Below are 17292 nucleotides of genomic sequence, written 5' to 3' on the forward strand. Positions count from 1 at the left end.
CCGATTATGCGGAAAAAAAAAACAGGTCCCTTAAGGGCACTCATAAAACAAGCTGAGCATAAAATTTGCGTGCTCCATTACAATGGAACACTGATGCTCTAATAGCCTTTGAATCATTAAAAGGGGAACTTCTGGTTGCACCTGCACTAGCTTTCCCAGACTACACCAAATCATTTAATTTGTATGTAGCCGATAGGGCTAATGGATATGCATCTGCAATTCTGATGCAGGAAACATGTAGTGGTAGGGGAAAAGAGCCCATTGCATATTACTGCACCAGGCTAGACAGTATAGCACAAGGTTATCCCCATGTTATCAACAGGGACTTGCTGCCTTATACTATGCTTATGAAAAAGCATCCACTCTGACCATGGGTTACCAGTGACCATTTATACCCACCACAAGGTGGCAGAGCTTTTAGACCAGGGGAGATTTGTTTTGACTCAGGCACAGTGCTTAGCTTACTCCACTCTGTTGACTTACCCTGACATCACTATTAAGCATTGCACTACAGCAAATCCAGCTGATTTGATTCCTTTAGATAATGAAGTGAAACCTCATGACTGTGTAGCAGAGTCATTAGCCTTTACTCGTCTTGGACCTGACTTAGAGTCTTCACCTTTACCTGAAGCAGATGTTTCTTATTTTGTTGATGGCTCTTGCTTTTGAGATCATACAGGTATGCATGCAGGGTACGCAGTAGTGAAAAAACAGAAGGAGGATTTTGTGCCTGTGATCACACATCAGTGCAAAAAAACATGCTCTGCTCAACTGGCTGAGTTAAAAGCTCTTACTACAGCATATCAGTTGACTGCTAATATATACACCGACTCAGATTATGCTTATCGTGTATGTTATCTGTTTGGAGCTGTTTGGAAACACAGAGATTTTAAAAGAAGTGATGGAACACTCATCCAACATGCTGAACTGATAGTTCAGTTGATCACTGCTATGATGCATCTAATGCGCTTAGCAATCATTAAGCCAGGCACACAAAAAAGGGCAAAAAAGGCCTCAGGCTGCCAAGTAGCAGTAATGGCACAAATGGTGCTTATTCAACCTCAGCCTACTGTAGAAGATATTGTCCACATACAACATCAGGCAAATGCATATGAACATTCAGTATGGCAACAGAGAGGTGTTACTAGAGACACACACGGTGTATGGCGCTCAAATGAAGGACACATGATTACACCTGCCGCACTTCTCACCGTCCTTATTTCAGATGCGCATGGGTTTGAACATTGCGCGAAGGGAGAAATCATGAGGAAGATAAAACAGCAAGGATACTGGTCTCCGTACTTACAGGCAATGGTGGATAATTTTTGGTCTGAATGTGAAATTTGTGCTCAAAATAATGCCAGAAAGGGAACATCGGCACCAATAGGGCTCATACCGGTACTAGAAGGGCCTTTCAAACACCTGGTGACTACATAGATATGGTAAAAAGCGTAAAACGAAAAAGGTATATGCTGGTAGTAATAGACAGATTTAGCAGATGGGTAGAGGCAACCCCATCAGCAGACCAAGCTGTGGGGACAGTGATTAAATTTTTGACCAAAGAGGTAATTCCCAGATTTGGCATACCATCTCAGATTAGCTCTGACAACAGCTCAGCTTTTGTTCAAAAAACAGTGAAAACAGTGTTACAGTAACTGAATAAAGTAGAGATTCGGATGTGTTTATCACTCTCATTCACAGGGAATGGTGGAAAAGGTAAGTATTACCTTTAAGGCTAAGCTTAACAACATTTGTGCCGACACTAAACTCGTTTGGGTAGATGCTCTACCTCTTGTACTAATGAACTATCGCATACAGACTATCAGAATTACATATCAAACACCGCATGAAATGCTTATGGGTCGACCTATGTCTGTGCCATATCTGAGAGGTCCTTATGAAGGACTGCCGCTGGAGTAATTGCAGATGGAACTGAGAGCATGTATGAAATAACTAACTGCTATGTATAAAGCTATCTATTCACAGGAACAGAGCAGGGGACCGAGAGTGGAGACAAATGTTCCATAGTCAAATGCTCCAGTGGCTCCTGGAGAACAGGTGTACCTAGTGGTGCTCAAGCTCAGAAGGGAAGGGCCATACAAGGTTGGCCACCTAAGCCAGATGAGATCTCAGAACAACTGCAGCAGGATGAAACATATTCCAGTTCCACAAGTGAGGACAAAGAAGAATGATGAGCCATGCCCTGGGTGTAAGTGTTAGCCTAAATTCTACACAAACTATCAAGCACCACTGTGTGTGTGGGTGTGTGTGTATATATAATATGTGATAAACTTCCTTACACACACACACACACACACACACAATTTTCTTATTTTCTTTTACGTCACCTGGTCTACACACACCTGTTCTTTCTTATTAGTCCCTTATTAATAATGGAAAAAAAGAGTGATCATAAGAATTGCATTTTGTTTTTTTATGTAGTACTGCTAGCTTATGTGGCGTTATTTCATATAAGAGATGTTTACATATAGTCCACCAAACAAAACAATAACTGAATTTACACAAATGAAAGAGTTCAAAAGTTTGCATACCCTTTATTCTTAATACTGTGTGTTGTTACCTGGATGATCAACGACTGTATGTTTTATGATAGTTGTTCATGAGTCCCTTGTTTGTCCTGAACAGTTAAACTGTCCAATGTTCTTCACAAAAATCCTCCAGGTCCTGCGCATTCTTTGCTTTTCCAGCATATTTGACCCCTTTCCAGCAGTGGCTAATGATGTTGAGATCCGTCTTTTCACACTGAGGACAACTGAGGGACTCGTACACAACTATTACAAAATGTGCAAACATTCATTGATTCTCCAGGAGGCGACACACTACATTAAGAGCCAGGGGGTTGTAAACTTTTGAACAGGATGATCAGTGTAAATTATTAATATGTTGTCTTTTGGGAAACATGTAAATATCTTAACTTTTGAAAGAAAAAAAACATCTCTAAACAAAATTTGGTTATGTACTTGCCTGAACTTCAGGGTTAGGTCACCAGGAGCTTAGTGTTCTTAACAGGGCTACCTTGTTGAACAGGTAGAAGAAGGAAGAAGATGTCAGACAAATGTGATCCCCATTAAATGTTAAAAAAAAAAAAAAAAAAAAAAAGACTAAATATAATCTGCCTGGATTAGGGTTACTAAGACCCACCCCATGAGCCAGGCCTGATGGGGGTGTCTGTAGGCAATTACTATCTACTACTACTATTACATTTCATATCTATCCTGAAATGGTGACTTGGAGCCATCTTGTGAGTTCATCGCCTATACAAGTGCATCTCAAAATATTAAATATCATGGACAATTAAATTTTTTTCTGTAATTTGATTCAAAAAGTGGAACTTTCATTTATTCTAAATTTATTACACATAAAGAGAAATATTTAGAGCCTTTTTTTGTTTTAATCTTGATGATTAAATGATGTGGCATGGAGTCAATCAGCCTGTGGCACTGCTGAGGTGTTCTGGAGATCCAGGTTGCTTTGAAAGTGGTCTTCAGCTCGTCTCTATTGTTGGATCTGGTGTCTCTCATAGATTCTCTATGGGGTCCGGGTCAGGCGAGACGGCTGGCCAATCTAACACAGTAATACCATGGTCAGCAAACCAGTTACTAATAGTTTTGCCACTGTGGGCAGGTGAAGAGTCCTGCTGGAAAAGGAAATCAGCATCTCCATAAAGCTCGTCAGCAGATGGAAGCATGAAGTGCTCTAATATCTCCTGGTAGATGCTGCATTGACTCTCGACTTGAGAAAACACAGTGGACCAACACCAGCAGATGACATGGCACCTCAAATCATCACTGACTGTGGAAACTTCACACTGGACTTCAAGCAACTTGGATTCTGTTCCTCTCCACTCTTCCTTCAGACTCTGGGACCTTGATTTCCAAATGAAATGTAACATTTACTTTCATCTGAAAAGAGGACTTTGGACCACTGAGCAATGGTCCAGTTCTTTTTAAAGGCTCAGGAAACCTTTGCAGGTGTTTTGAGTTAATTAGCTGATTAGAGCTCTTCTCAGGTTGCTATTTCTGTATTATAAATTCTTTATTCTAATATTTTGAGATGCTGGATTTTTGATGTCCTTGAGCTGTAAGCTGTATTCATCAAGATTAAAACAAAAAAAAAAGCTTGAAATTTTTCACTTTATTTGTAGTGAATCTAGAATATTTGAAAGTTCCACTTACGGAAAAAAATTCTGTTTCCACGATGTTCAAATTTTTTGAGATGCATCTGATGAAGGATGGCCAATCTTCTAAATGGACTAGACCCTTGGAAATGTTACTGGCTTTGGGAATGTGGAATGTCACTTCAGTGGCAGAGAAAGAGATTGATAAAGACAAAAAGGTATGTACTACATATAGTTGGCCTTACATTCACACACAGTAAAGGGCTCCAGTCTTGTTCAGGTTGCTCTTGCTCCTTCTGCAGCATGGTTGTAGGGATGCTCACCAGTTGCAGATCTTCACTCTAGGATTTTTTTCTTTCACAGTGGACAAGAGATTTGCCTTTGTGAGATTTTGATTCACAGGAAGCAAATCTCTGACTGTTGTTTGTGGGTATGCACTCAATAGCAGCTTGGAATGGTCAGTCCTTTTTGAGTAGGTGGAGAGGAATATATACATACATACATACATACATTATATATATATATATTCCACAAATATGTAAAAATGACAGTAAGATAATGTTTTTATGTGAATATTAAAATAATATTGGAAATAAAATTTAAATGGTGAGTTATGGAAATTAATTAAAATGCAGCACATGAGAGATAAAATTTAAACAGGTAAAACTGGTAACAATAAATAAATAAATAAATAATAAATGAATAAATAAATTCACCATAGCTTCTAGAAACTTGTTTTTATTTTCAAAATGACAAATAATGTCCTTTATGCTTAAATCATAACTTTCATTAACTTTATACAAAGAGTAATTACTCTATTCGCTCCAAAAAAGAACAAATGTCTGAGTTTTTCATTTACATTTAAAAAAAAAAAAAAACATTTTAAGGCATTTGGCAGACACCCTTATCCAGAGCCACTTACATTTATCTAATTTATACAACTGATCACTTGAGGATTAAGGGTCTTGCCCAAGGGCCCAACAGTGGTAGCTTGGCAGTGCTGGGGCTCCTGACCTTCTGATCAGTAACCCAGAGCCTTTAACCACTGAGCCACCACTTTTCACTCTCACCATTACAAGAGGTACATGTTTCAGTTACATCACAATATCTTGATAGTGCTTTGCATAGATAGATTTTGTGCAGGATTCGAAAATGAACTTCCTAGTGTGCAATACTTATATATACCAAATTCCTCCACTGAATGTTATCAATAAGAGACATCCAATATAATATTCCTCTTGGGGCAGTTGGGGATCGAGATTGGTATAATTGGCACATACACTTATTATTGTCATAGAATAAAACGTGAAAATATCTTGAGCTTGTGTTAATCACAGACCTTATTTCAGAATTTAATTGTAAAAAAAAACAAAAACCCTATTTACTGCACTCTATACTGGTGTAGTGTAGTGTGTGTTGTAATGCTTCTCCTGGGAGACTAGTGTAAATTGACCAATAGTGCCATCATTTTTTTTCCCTAAAAACATACCTTTTTTTTTTAACTCCTCCAAGGCTGTTGCACTAATTTTCACAAAAATCTAATCAGATCATATTCAGACCATGCTGAGAAAAAGTTATGGAATTCAAGTTGATTAGCCAACCCGTTCTTGAATAATGCGTGAATGAATTTGATGAAGAGCACGCCGAACTGGACATGAGGCTATATCTCCGCAATGCTTTAGCCTATTGAGGCAAAACTTGGCACCTGTTATCACAAGCATGACCTGGTCACGAAATATGAAAAAAGTTTGACTCAGTATGACATACTGAGTCGAATGATATCCAATGTTCCAATGTCAGCCATTTTGGGCATCAGCCATTTTGAATTTTGTCATAAAATGCTATATTTTTCGTAGGCATTGGCTTATCCTTTCGAATGTATATATAAATGACATATTTGGCAATATGTCTATGGCTGCTGCTTACTGGGATTGCAGCCCAAAGTACAATACCATTTACAACAAAAAACAACAGAAGGGACAAACACAACTGAGGAACCAACAGCAACAGAGGGAACTACGACAGCTACAGCTATACCAACAACAACAATAAAAGTAACAGAACTGACCAGTACTTCTGAGTCCACAACACAGACTTTAACAAACAAACAGCTAACAACAGCAGAATAAACTGCATCTACAACTACTGCAGCTCCAATCACTACAACTGAGGAACCATCAAGAGGACACAACCACAGCTACAACTATAACATTAACTACAGGAGCAACAACAGAACTGACTAACTACTCTAACCCCAACCACTACAAGTGAAGACCCAACAACGACACAAGCAACAGAACTGACCAGTAGTTCTGTGTCCACAACACAGGCTACAACAACAGATGAAACAACTGTATCAACAACAACTGTAGTCCCAAGCACTACAACCCAGGAACCAAGTAGTACAGAGGAAACAACCACAGCTACAACTGTACTGACAACAGCACAAACAACAGAACTATCCACTACCACAGTATCAACTACACAGACTACAACAAGCACAGGACCAACGACAGTAGAAAATACTGCATCTACAGCTACTTCAGCTCCAAGCACTATAACTGAGGAAGCAACAACTTCAGAGGAAACAACCACAGATACAACTACAACTTTAACTACAGCAGCAACAACAGAATTTACCACTTCCACAGTATCAACTACACAGGCTACAACAAGCACAGGACCAACGACAGTAGAAACAACTGCATCTACAGCTACTTCAGCTCCAAACACTACAACTGAGGAAGCAACAACTACAGAGGAAACAACCACAGCTACAACGGTAGTGACTACAGCACCAACAACAGAACTATCAACTAGACAGGCTACAACAAGCACAGGAACAATGACAGTAGAAACAACTGCATCTCCAGCTACTTCAACTCCAACCAGTACAATTCAGGAAGCCACAATTACAACACTACCTACAGCACCAACAACAGAATTGACCACTAGCACTATATCCACAACAGAGGGTACAACAAGCACACTGCCAACAACAGAAGAAACAACTGCATCTACAACAAATGTAGCCCTAACGACTCCAACTCAGGAACAAACAACAACAGTGGAAACAACCCCAGCTACAAGTATACCATTAAATACAACACCTACAACTGAAGTTCTGTTGTAAACAACCACTACAACTGAGAAATCTACCATAGCTACAACTGTACTGACTACAATTACAGAACTCACCATCTCCCCAGTATCAACTACACAGTCTGCAACAAACACTAATACAACTGCATCTACTCCAACTTCAACCTGTACATCTGAAGAACAAACAATTACTAAGCAAGCAACCACAGCTACAACTGTACCTTTAACTACAATACAAGCAATGGAACTGACCACTCCCACTATGTCCACAACACAGGAAATAATCACAACTACACAGACTACAACAAACACCCAAATAACAGCAGAATTAACTGCATCTATGACTAGTACAGCTCTAAATACTTCAGTTGACATGTCAACCATTTCAGAGCAAACATCAACCACATATTCAACTGTACCCGCAACTGCAACAGAAGTTAGCACTGTAATATTACCACAGGCATCAACAGTGATCACAAAACCAACAAATGAAGAAACAACTACTCCTACAAAAAGTACAACTTTTTTTTCTTTTTTTTTTTTCACCCAGAATGTCACAACCAATAATGACAACTGTTACTCAGTTCACAAGACGCTCTCCAAGTTCAACAGCAACAACTTCAGTAATATATGTTACTTTCTCACACATAAATGAGTAAAGAATTATATATTCATACTGAATTCTGATTCAAAATAAATGTATAACACTTTATATATTTTAGATATAGTTCAGCTGGTTCAGCTGTGGTTCAGACCAGGATGGTCTTCAATTCCTCCTTTCCTGTTCCCAGTGAGAGTTTGGTCCTCAACACAACCCAGACTCTTCTCAGTGCTCGACTCACAAACCTCACTGACTCTGTAAAAGTGCCGAACTTCACCTATAAGAGTACGTTTTCTTTAATAATAAATATTACAGCTAAAATCTTTCACATCATTATCCTATTCTTATGAGAGTTAAAACATTCTTATGGACATTTGAAATTTGAGACACCTCCTATGCAGTCATCTTCACATTTAGCATGCCAGTAACATCAGCATGCCAGAGAACCCTGACCTCAGGAAGGACACTTACGACCAAGTGGAGACCATCATCAATAATGCTGTGAGTGTACATGTCACGTTGAGGACGGATGCAAATGCAGATAAGAGTTTAATTATTGGACATATAGGCAGACAAATCCATATCATGAAACAACAGTGGGGTCAAAACAGGCAAACAGGATAAACTAGACTAAGACAAGACTCAAATAATGAGGACGAGAACCAGATCAAAACCATGAAACATAAAGCTATGAATAAAGGCTTCATACATGACAGAAACTATGGCAACTGAGCGTAATACTTCGCAAGGTCATAGTGTTCATAAAGTCTCTTATATAGTGTTGAGTGAGTGAGAGTGAGATTGGCAACAGGTGTGTGTGATTAGAATTCCGAAGAAGGTGATCCTGTGGGTGTGTGTGGGAGGGAACTGTAGTCCTCTTCAGCCATATTTGTAAAGTTTGGTGCATCCTGGGAAATGGAGTCATTGGTTTGCTGTGATATGACAGAAATCCCCCCCCCCCCCCGGGCGATTCAGGAGAAGCGCCAAAATACACTCCCTCCCGCGATGGTCCTGGCCCTCTGGGCCAAATATCTTCACAGCCCATCAGGTTCCAATGCACGCATTGTCCGACAAGTAGCATGTTTCTCGAGCAGCTGAGGAGCAGACATGTGTCTGTCAGCAGACACGGGCGTGAGCAGAACTTGGTTGTCCGTGTCAGCACACTCAGGCATGAGCAGAACTTGGTTGTCCATGTGAGCGACCCTGGACTGGAACGTGGCGTGGAAGGCCGCCTCATCAACCTGGGTCAGGAATGTGGCGTGGGAGGCTGCCTTGCCAACCTGGGACAGGAACGTGGCGCGGGAGGGGAGGCTGCCTCATTGACCTGGGACAGGAACGTGGCTTGTGAGGCAGTCTCTTCGACCTCTGACAGGAACTTGGCTTGAAAGGCCATCTCTTCGACCTCTGACAGGAACTTGGTTTGAGAGGCCGTCTCTTCAACCTCAGACTGGAACCTGACTTTATGTTGGAGCTCTGGAGATGAGACAACCTCATAGGGCTTGTGCTGGGGCTCTGGGGAGGAGGCCGCCACGTTGACCTCTGGCTGGAGCTCGACAGGTGAGATCACCTTGTGGGTCTCAGGCGGGAGCTCTGCTCTTGCTGTCTTGTGGAGCCGTTTGTGGGCACGCCAGCTGCCCTTGAAACATTCCTGAGAGCAGAAATATGATCCGGGTATCTCAAGATTACTGCATGTAGGACAATGTAGGATGGCTTCTTTATGGCAGCCCTCGGTCTTGCATTCCTGTATCACCTCTACTGCTGCCCTGGCGGCCTGGTGCGGGAGCTGATCTGTGGAGCCTGCCCTGTTGATCCACTCATAAAAGGTGTGGAATGGCAAATCATACTTGCTCATCACACTGACTCCCCTCAAAAGTTGATCCAGGTTGTAGCTTTGCTTTGGACGCCCAAAATCCTTCATAAATAGTTCCGCAAACTGAGTTACATTGTTGAGGGCACTTGACCCTGTACTGGCCAGATGCTCCGCCCAATCACGGGCCGGGACACAATGAAACCGAGCCACCGTCTCTTGTCCGGTTTGGGGTTTAGCAGGCTCAAAAAGTACATTTGGCAGTGGAATATGAACTGCCTTGGGTTGCCGCCCAACCCATAATTCGGGTTTGGGAGTTCTATGTCCATCCACTGGGGAAACTGGACTGACATAAATGGTGGCCAGACATTCCTATGTACACTGGCACGATGCTCTCCTCGCTCTTCTGCTGCGTCCATAGTGAGGCGAAGTATTCTGTCATGTAAAGAGGTTGAGGACGGATTTAAATGCAGATAAGAGTTCTATTATAGGACATATAGGCAGACAAATCCAAATTATGAAACAATAGGGTGGTCAAAACAGGCAAATGGTCAGTCGGTCAGCAAACAGGATAAACTAGACTAAGACAAGACTCAAATAATGAGGACAAGAAAGTTATCAAAACCATAAACCATAAAGCTATGAAAGGCTTGGTACACAACAGAAAGTATGGCAACTGATCATAATACTTCGCAAAGTCAGAGTGTTCATAAAGTCTCTTAAATAGTGTTGAGTGCATGAGTGTGAGATTGGCAACAGGTGTGTGTGATTAGAATTCCGGAGAAGGTGTGTGTGTGTGTGTTGTGTGTGGGAAGTGTAATCCTCTTCGGCCATGTTTGTAGTTTGTGGTTCATCCTTGGAAATGAAGTCACTGGTTTGCTGTGATATGACAGTATATGACCATATCAACATTCTAACAAATATCTATAGAGATGGTTGGATTCAATTGCAGAGTTATGACTTACTCCAGAAATTCACAGTGAACACAGGGCTCTCTGAGACACGATACTCTCATAAAGAAGAATCAGGTAAAGATCCAAAATCCTAGAAGGCAGATGCAGGGCAGAATCATAAATCAGTAATCCATGGACCTGCAGTGGAGGTATTAAAATGGGTCAGTACTGCAGAACATAAATAGTGGCAAGATGTTGCAATGGCAGACATCTAGGCATAAATTCATATATTTAAAATCTATATCCTGAATTTATATATTTCTGTGAAGCTGCTTTGGGACAAAAAGCAGCTTCACTGTTAAAAGTGCTATATAAATAAAAGTGAATTGAATTGAATCCAACATGCTACATAAATACTGTAGTAATATACATGAGTGCAAATGACTGTCAGGTGTGCAAAGCAGTTCATAATTGAGGATTAGACTGACCTCCTGTGGTCGGTGGGAGAGGTCCAGGTAGTAGTTGTTACCAATGAATCCTTGTGTTCAGAATTTGTTCTAGTACAACATACCGTTACACATGATGCACTTACAAAACCCAACATCAATTTAACATTTACACCTAAATTGAAAATCAAATTCAAATATAAATTGATGCCTATATTCATCTTTTGAAAACCTTTACAACTTTTTTTTAATTCTAAGGCAGAAAAAATGTTCCAAAAATTGTCAAATCGAATGTTCTTACATTTTACATTTATTCATTTAGCAGATGCTTTTATCCAAAGAGACTTACAAATGAGAAAATACAAGCAAATGTTCTTATATAAGCATAGCTTAAATCCCATTATTTATCTTTCCTTCTCCAGCTAAACACGCTTCTAAATGAACCTGGTGCAGAACCAGGTGATTTCTGGTGATTTCTTCTACTGGTAACAGGAGTTCAGGAAACCAGGTTAATGGTGATATGGAGTACTACTTCCAAGATGGAGACACCAAAACACCAGCAGCCTTCCTGAATGAGCTTACACCTGTGTAAGTGTCCTGATATCAATTTCACAAGTCTGTATTTTTAATCTGTGTTCTCACACCGTGTGATGAATGTCATGTAGTTATAATTCATGATAGATTTTGTTATTTTGATTTTTACTCAATGTTCATTATCCCTTATTTACTTTATTTAGTTAATGAGTGGCTAACTATTCTTCTTTATCTCCCTCTTATTCTTGATTTCTTTTATTATTATTTTGTATTTTTTCCTCCTACTTCAGATTGGGGAATGTCCTGATATGTATTCGTCTAGTTTTTAAGTACTTGACCAGAGTACCTAGTGAGGCTGATGTTCTCAATGCTGCTAATGCTCTGCTGGACTCAAAGATCAGAAGAGCACAAGCTATTGATACACAAACACTGAGTGATCCTGTGAGCATACAGAATGTCATCTATGAAAGTGAGACTTGAAATTGTAATGAAAAATGTTTTAAATATAATTATTTTCTCTGAAGGTCTCATTTATAATTTTGTTATATTCCTTTCAGAAATTGGCAACAACTCCTACATTATAATCTTTGCATTTCAAATTAGCAATGTGACCACCTCCAAGGACCTTCAGCTTAGGAACGGAACATATGATTTAATCCAAGACACCATCAACAGCCTGGTAAGTGTAAGCCATTGTTCTCTTTCCCAAAATTACTTTACACAGTAAAATAAGATTTATCTTGACCATGTTCATTTAAACCTTATTTTTACAACCTTTTATTAGCTGAACACTATTCTGAATGTGAAAGGTGCTCCTGCATTTGTCTTTCCACAAGCAAACTACACGTGTCTTCTTTTCACGAGTTTCTCTGAATACACCTTATTTTTACTGACATCCACTAAATATCATTGCACCTTTCTGCATATTGAAATCACCTCAATGTATCACATCCCCCTTCACAGACATTTAAACTTGTACCTGACTACAACAGGTACACCACTTACAATACCACCTACCCAGGTGCAGTGAAGACTCACTGGTTAAGGCTGTGGTTTACTGATCAGAACGTGTTCGTTAACTTTAGACTCAACTGCATCTCTCGGGTAGAAATGAATGCATGGTTGCTTTAGCATGTTTACCTTGGTCTTGGCAAGATGCATACACTAACAATGTTAGCCAGATTTAAAATAAAAAGTGCTCTAAGGAACCTGACCCTATTTGCTGGACAGCACTTAAACAACCTTCACCTCAGCAACATTCTCCTGCATTACAATTTGTCATCACACCATGCAGGGGTGGCACCAGAACATGTTTCTGATTGGCGAACCCAAACATCACTAATAACATACAGTATCTCACAAAAGTGAGTACACCCCTCACATTTTTGTAAATATTTGATTATATCTTTTAATGTGACAACACTGAAGAAATGACACTTTGCTACAATGTAAAGTAGTGAGTGTACAGCTTGTGTAACAGTGTAAATTTGCTGTCCCCCTCAAAATAACTCAGCACACAGCCATTACTGTCTAAACCACTGGCAACAAAAGTGAGTACACCCCTAAGTGAAAATGTCCAAATTGGGCCCAAAGTGTCAATATTTTGTGTGGCCACCATTATTTTCCAGCACTGCCTTAACCCTCTTCTGCATGGAGTTCACCAGAGCTTCACAGGTTGTCACTGGAGTCCTCTTCGTGACGTGACGACATCACGGAGCTGGTGGATGTTAGAGATCTTTTTCTCCTCCACCTTCTGTTTGAGGATGCCCCACAGATGCTCAATAGGGTTTAGGTCTGGAGACATGCTTGGCCAGTCCATCACGTTCACCCTCAGCTTCTTTAGCAAGGCAGTGGTCGTCTTGGAGGTGTGTTTGTGGTCGTTATCATGCTGGAATACTGCCCTGCAACCCAGTCTCTGAAGTGAGGGGATCATGCTCTGCTTCAGTATGTCACAGTACATGTTGGCATTCATGGTTCCCTCAATGAACTGTAGCTCCCCAGTGCCGGCAGCACTCATGCAGCCCCAGACCATGACCCTCCCACCACCATGCTTGACAGTAGGCAAGACACACTTGTCTTTGTACTCCTCACCTGGTTGCCGCCACACGTTGACACCATCTGACCCAAATAAGTTTATCTTGGGTTCATCAGACCACAGGACATGGTTCTAGTAATCCATGTCCTTAGTCTGCTTGTCTGCAGCAAACTGTTTGCAGGCTTTCTTGTGCATCACCTTTAGTAGAGGCTTCCTTCTGGGACGACAGCCATGCAGACCAATTTGATGCAGTGTACGACGTATGGTCTGAGCACTGACAGGCTGACCCCCCACCCCTTCAACCTCTGCAGCAATGCTGGCAGCACTTATACGTCTATTTCCCAAACACAACCTCTGGATATGACGCTGAGGACATGCACTCAACTTCTTTGGTCGACCATGGCGAGGCCTGTTGTGAGTGGAACCTGTCCTGTTAAACCGCTGTATGGTCTTGGCCACCGTGCTGCAGCTCAGTGTCAGGGTCTTGGCAATCTTCTTATAGCCTAGGCCATCTTTATGTAGAGCAACAATTCTTTTTTTCAGATCCTCAGAGAGTTCTTTGTTCATGAGGTCCCATGTTGAACTTCCAGTGACCAGTATGAAGGAGGGTGAGAGCGTTGACACCAAATTTAACACACCTACTCCCTATTCACACCTGAGACCTTGTAACACTAACAAGTCACATGACACCGGGGAGGGAAAATAGCTAATTGGGCCCAATTTGGACATTTTCACTTAGGGGTGTACTCACTTTTGTTGCCAGTGGTTTAGACATTAATGGCTGTGTGTTGAGTTATTTTGAGGGGACAGCAAATTTACACTGTTACACAAGCTGTACACTCACTACTTTACATTGTAGCAAAGTGTCATTTCTTCAGTATTGTCACATTAAAATATTTAATCAAATTTTTACAAAAATGTGAGGGGTGTACTCACTTTTGTGAGATACTGTACATAATGACTGTAGTGACTATATTTTCAACTTGCTTTGATGTGATTTGATGATTAGTGTCCCTTTGATTTGATTTTCAACTATGCAATTGAACACCACACATTTTGTTAAAGAATCAGAGTCTGATCCTCCACAAATCAGCACGAATTGGATTTAAATCTATAAATCTAGGAAGCAATGTTGCATCTAATACTAAAACAAAGCCAGGAATGAAACCAATAGTAAAACTGGGGAACCTTTTAAAAACCATCGATCCATCCATCCATCTTCTATACCACTTATCCTTTTCAGGGTCATGGGGATCCTGGAGCCTATCCCAGGGAGCATCGGGCACAAGGAGGGATACACCCTGAACAGGATGCCAATCCCTTTTAAAAACCACATGCCTTTAAAACCACAATAAACAGCTGTGATTTGGACAGAAGGGACTACAAAGACCATCAGAGCAGCTACGTCTATAGAGGCTGAATCCCCACAACAATGTAGAGTAGGATTTGTACAGTTTATTCTGGAAGATGGGAGACAGTGGGAGACAGTTCAGTGTAAATAGTTCTTTGTCAAAGCCATGGGACAAAGGACACCATACATAACATACATCAGAACTGAATACAGACTCTTTTAAAACCGTTTTCTTTTCCTCCAGGTTTAATGGTACAACAATTGAGGCTAATTCCGAATACATCTTTGTGGAAGGTGAAACCAAGTGGACACCAAGTGGATTTCTTTCTGCAATACTCAACATTAGTGGTTTGTCGACCTTCACCACTCCTGCTGCTCAAACCGAACCCCCTGTCCATGTAGTCCTGAGGCCCACATTGCAAGCACACAGCAACACCACCACCACTGGAGGAAATTCTGCATGGATCCTGGGAATCATTATCCTCTGCAGTATAGTCATTATTCTAATACCATGCTGGATTCTACTCTGTGTAAGTGTCACCAAAATCTCTTCTAAACCCTAAATTTATGGTAATATTTGGCATGAAGTATACTCTGTATTCAGAGTATATCCCATGATCAGTTACATGCACTGAATGAGTTATTTTTATTTATTTATTTAATTACAGCAACAACTGAATAGTTAATCAGAATCTCTCCTCTATTCCCCCTTGTCTCTCTTGTTTCTCTCTGTCTCATTCAGTGTCTGCTGTGTGGTTGCTGGGCTGGTTTAAGGAGACGCTACAACAGAAGACGGTCCTACAATGTCCAATACACAACATGAAATGGACTCTTTTAAAAACAGTTAGAGTGTAAAATAATCTCTAACTCCATTAGACTCTATTTTATTAAATAGTTTTTTTTTATCTGTTTCATTATGTAGTTTATTTTTTATTTGTTTACCTATTTAATTATTTCATCAATTTAAGTCTATTTTATTTAATCTTTGTACATAGTTAATTTTATTTCAACTATATACATAAAAATGAAGCTACATATGGTCTATTAAAGTGAATTATTAAACAGGATAATGTATATATCCTGTCCAAACTAATGTTCTGTTATGTTGTAATTTAACTTATTTATTAATTTAACTTATTTATTAAAGCTATTTATAATAAAGTTTGTCAAATATTGCTTGCTCAATTGAGATTAATCCACACAATTAAAATCTGTATCCTGTGTTTATATTTTTCTGAAAAGCTGCTGAGACAGACCGTTGTAAAAAGCGCTATACAAATAAAATTGAATTGAAATGTCTATGAATGTCCTGTGTTTCACCCCTGATTATGTTTGTCATTTAAACCCCTCGTGTATCTTTGCACATCGCGTAGTATTGCGTGTATTGTCCTTACCAAGCGGTTACTCCTTGTTTCTCATTTTTGATTCCTGTTTATTGACTTTGTTTCTCGTTTGCCGTTCTGGATTCTAGCCTTGCCCAGTTTATGCCTGTTTGTAGATCGCTTGACCCCTTGCCTGATTTGACCATGCTCTTGTATCATGATTTGGATTTGTTTGCATGTCTCTCTCAGATAAAAGTCTTTAATTACACTTGAATCCGTCCTAACCTCCATTACAAGGATTATGTGACAGCAGACAAAAGCATGCAAAAATACTATCTGATCATGAATAACTATCATCGAAAAATTGTGCTTGCCTAAAACCCTAAGATTACCTGCTATGTCCGGTGCCATGGCTCCTGGGATACACCTAACTAAATCTGCTGGAGCCCTTAAAGGCCTAGCTAAATTCACGTGTCTTAAGATAGAGTCTCCTATAACCACAGCTCTTTCAGGTTTCTCAATGGGTGCTTCACTGAGGAGAGCAAACCAGTTGGACATGTGATGTGAAGAGGAGTGGTGCTCCCATGGGCAAGCTTAGATTTAGCTTTGCAATTATGCCGCCGAGTCGTCACCCATTTGCCCTGCTGTAAGGGCTCTAATGCCGGGGTTGGGTGATTGCTATCTCCTCCTGAGGCATCTTGACTTTCCCCTACAGAAACTACACTGCTCTCACTCTCACTCTCACTAACCCTCTCTAGAGTCTGGATGCACACCTCTAATGCTGCAATCTTCTCCGTCGTTTTTTTCTCCGTCTTCTCCGTTTTTTCTCCGTCAAAGAGATAACTAATATACACTTAGCACAAATAAAGCTATTACTAACAATGGAGGAAGAATGACTAAACATCCTGCACTCAACACACTGAACAAGCTGAAGGTCTGTCATATTGAGTGTTTAACGCACCTCAGTCAAAGATTAGCTGATATTATTTTTTAGACGGATCCGACATGGACAGGCCCCGCTTGCTGTCTTTAGTCAAAAAACAAAAGCGTTCTTCAAAAAATT

General features: G+C 40.3%; 1 long non-coding RNA gene across 2 annotated transcripts; it reads left to right on the top strand.

Annotated features, from left to right (window-relative positions):
- Nucleotides 1–1072: 1072 nt before the first annotated feature.
- On the top strand, nucleotides 1073–16556 carry LOC128606183 (uncharacterized). Of its 2 annotated transcripts, none has more exons than XR_008385638.1 (6): nucleotides 1073–2209; nucleotides 11410–11575; nucleotides 11812–11990; nucleotides 12079–12200; nucleotides 14800–15437; nucleotides 15650–16556. It is a non-coding gene; the product is annotated as an uncharacterized LOC128606183 (long non-coding RNA). The 2 variants fall into 2 exon arrangements; XR_008385639.1 differs by having other exon boundaries at nucleotides 15152–15437.
- Nucleotides 16557–17292: the final 736 nt, after the last annotated feature.

The sequence above is a fragment of the Ictalurus furcatus genome, chromosome 3, assembly GCF_023375685.1.
Source record: "Ictalurus furcatus strain D&B chromosome 3, Billie_1.0, whole genome shotgun sequence".
Lineage (NCBI taxonomy): Eukaryota > Metazoa > Chordata > Actinopteri > Siluriformes > Ictaluridae > Ictalurus > Ictalurus furcatus.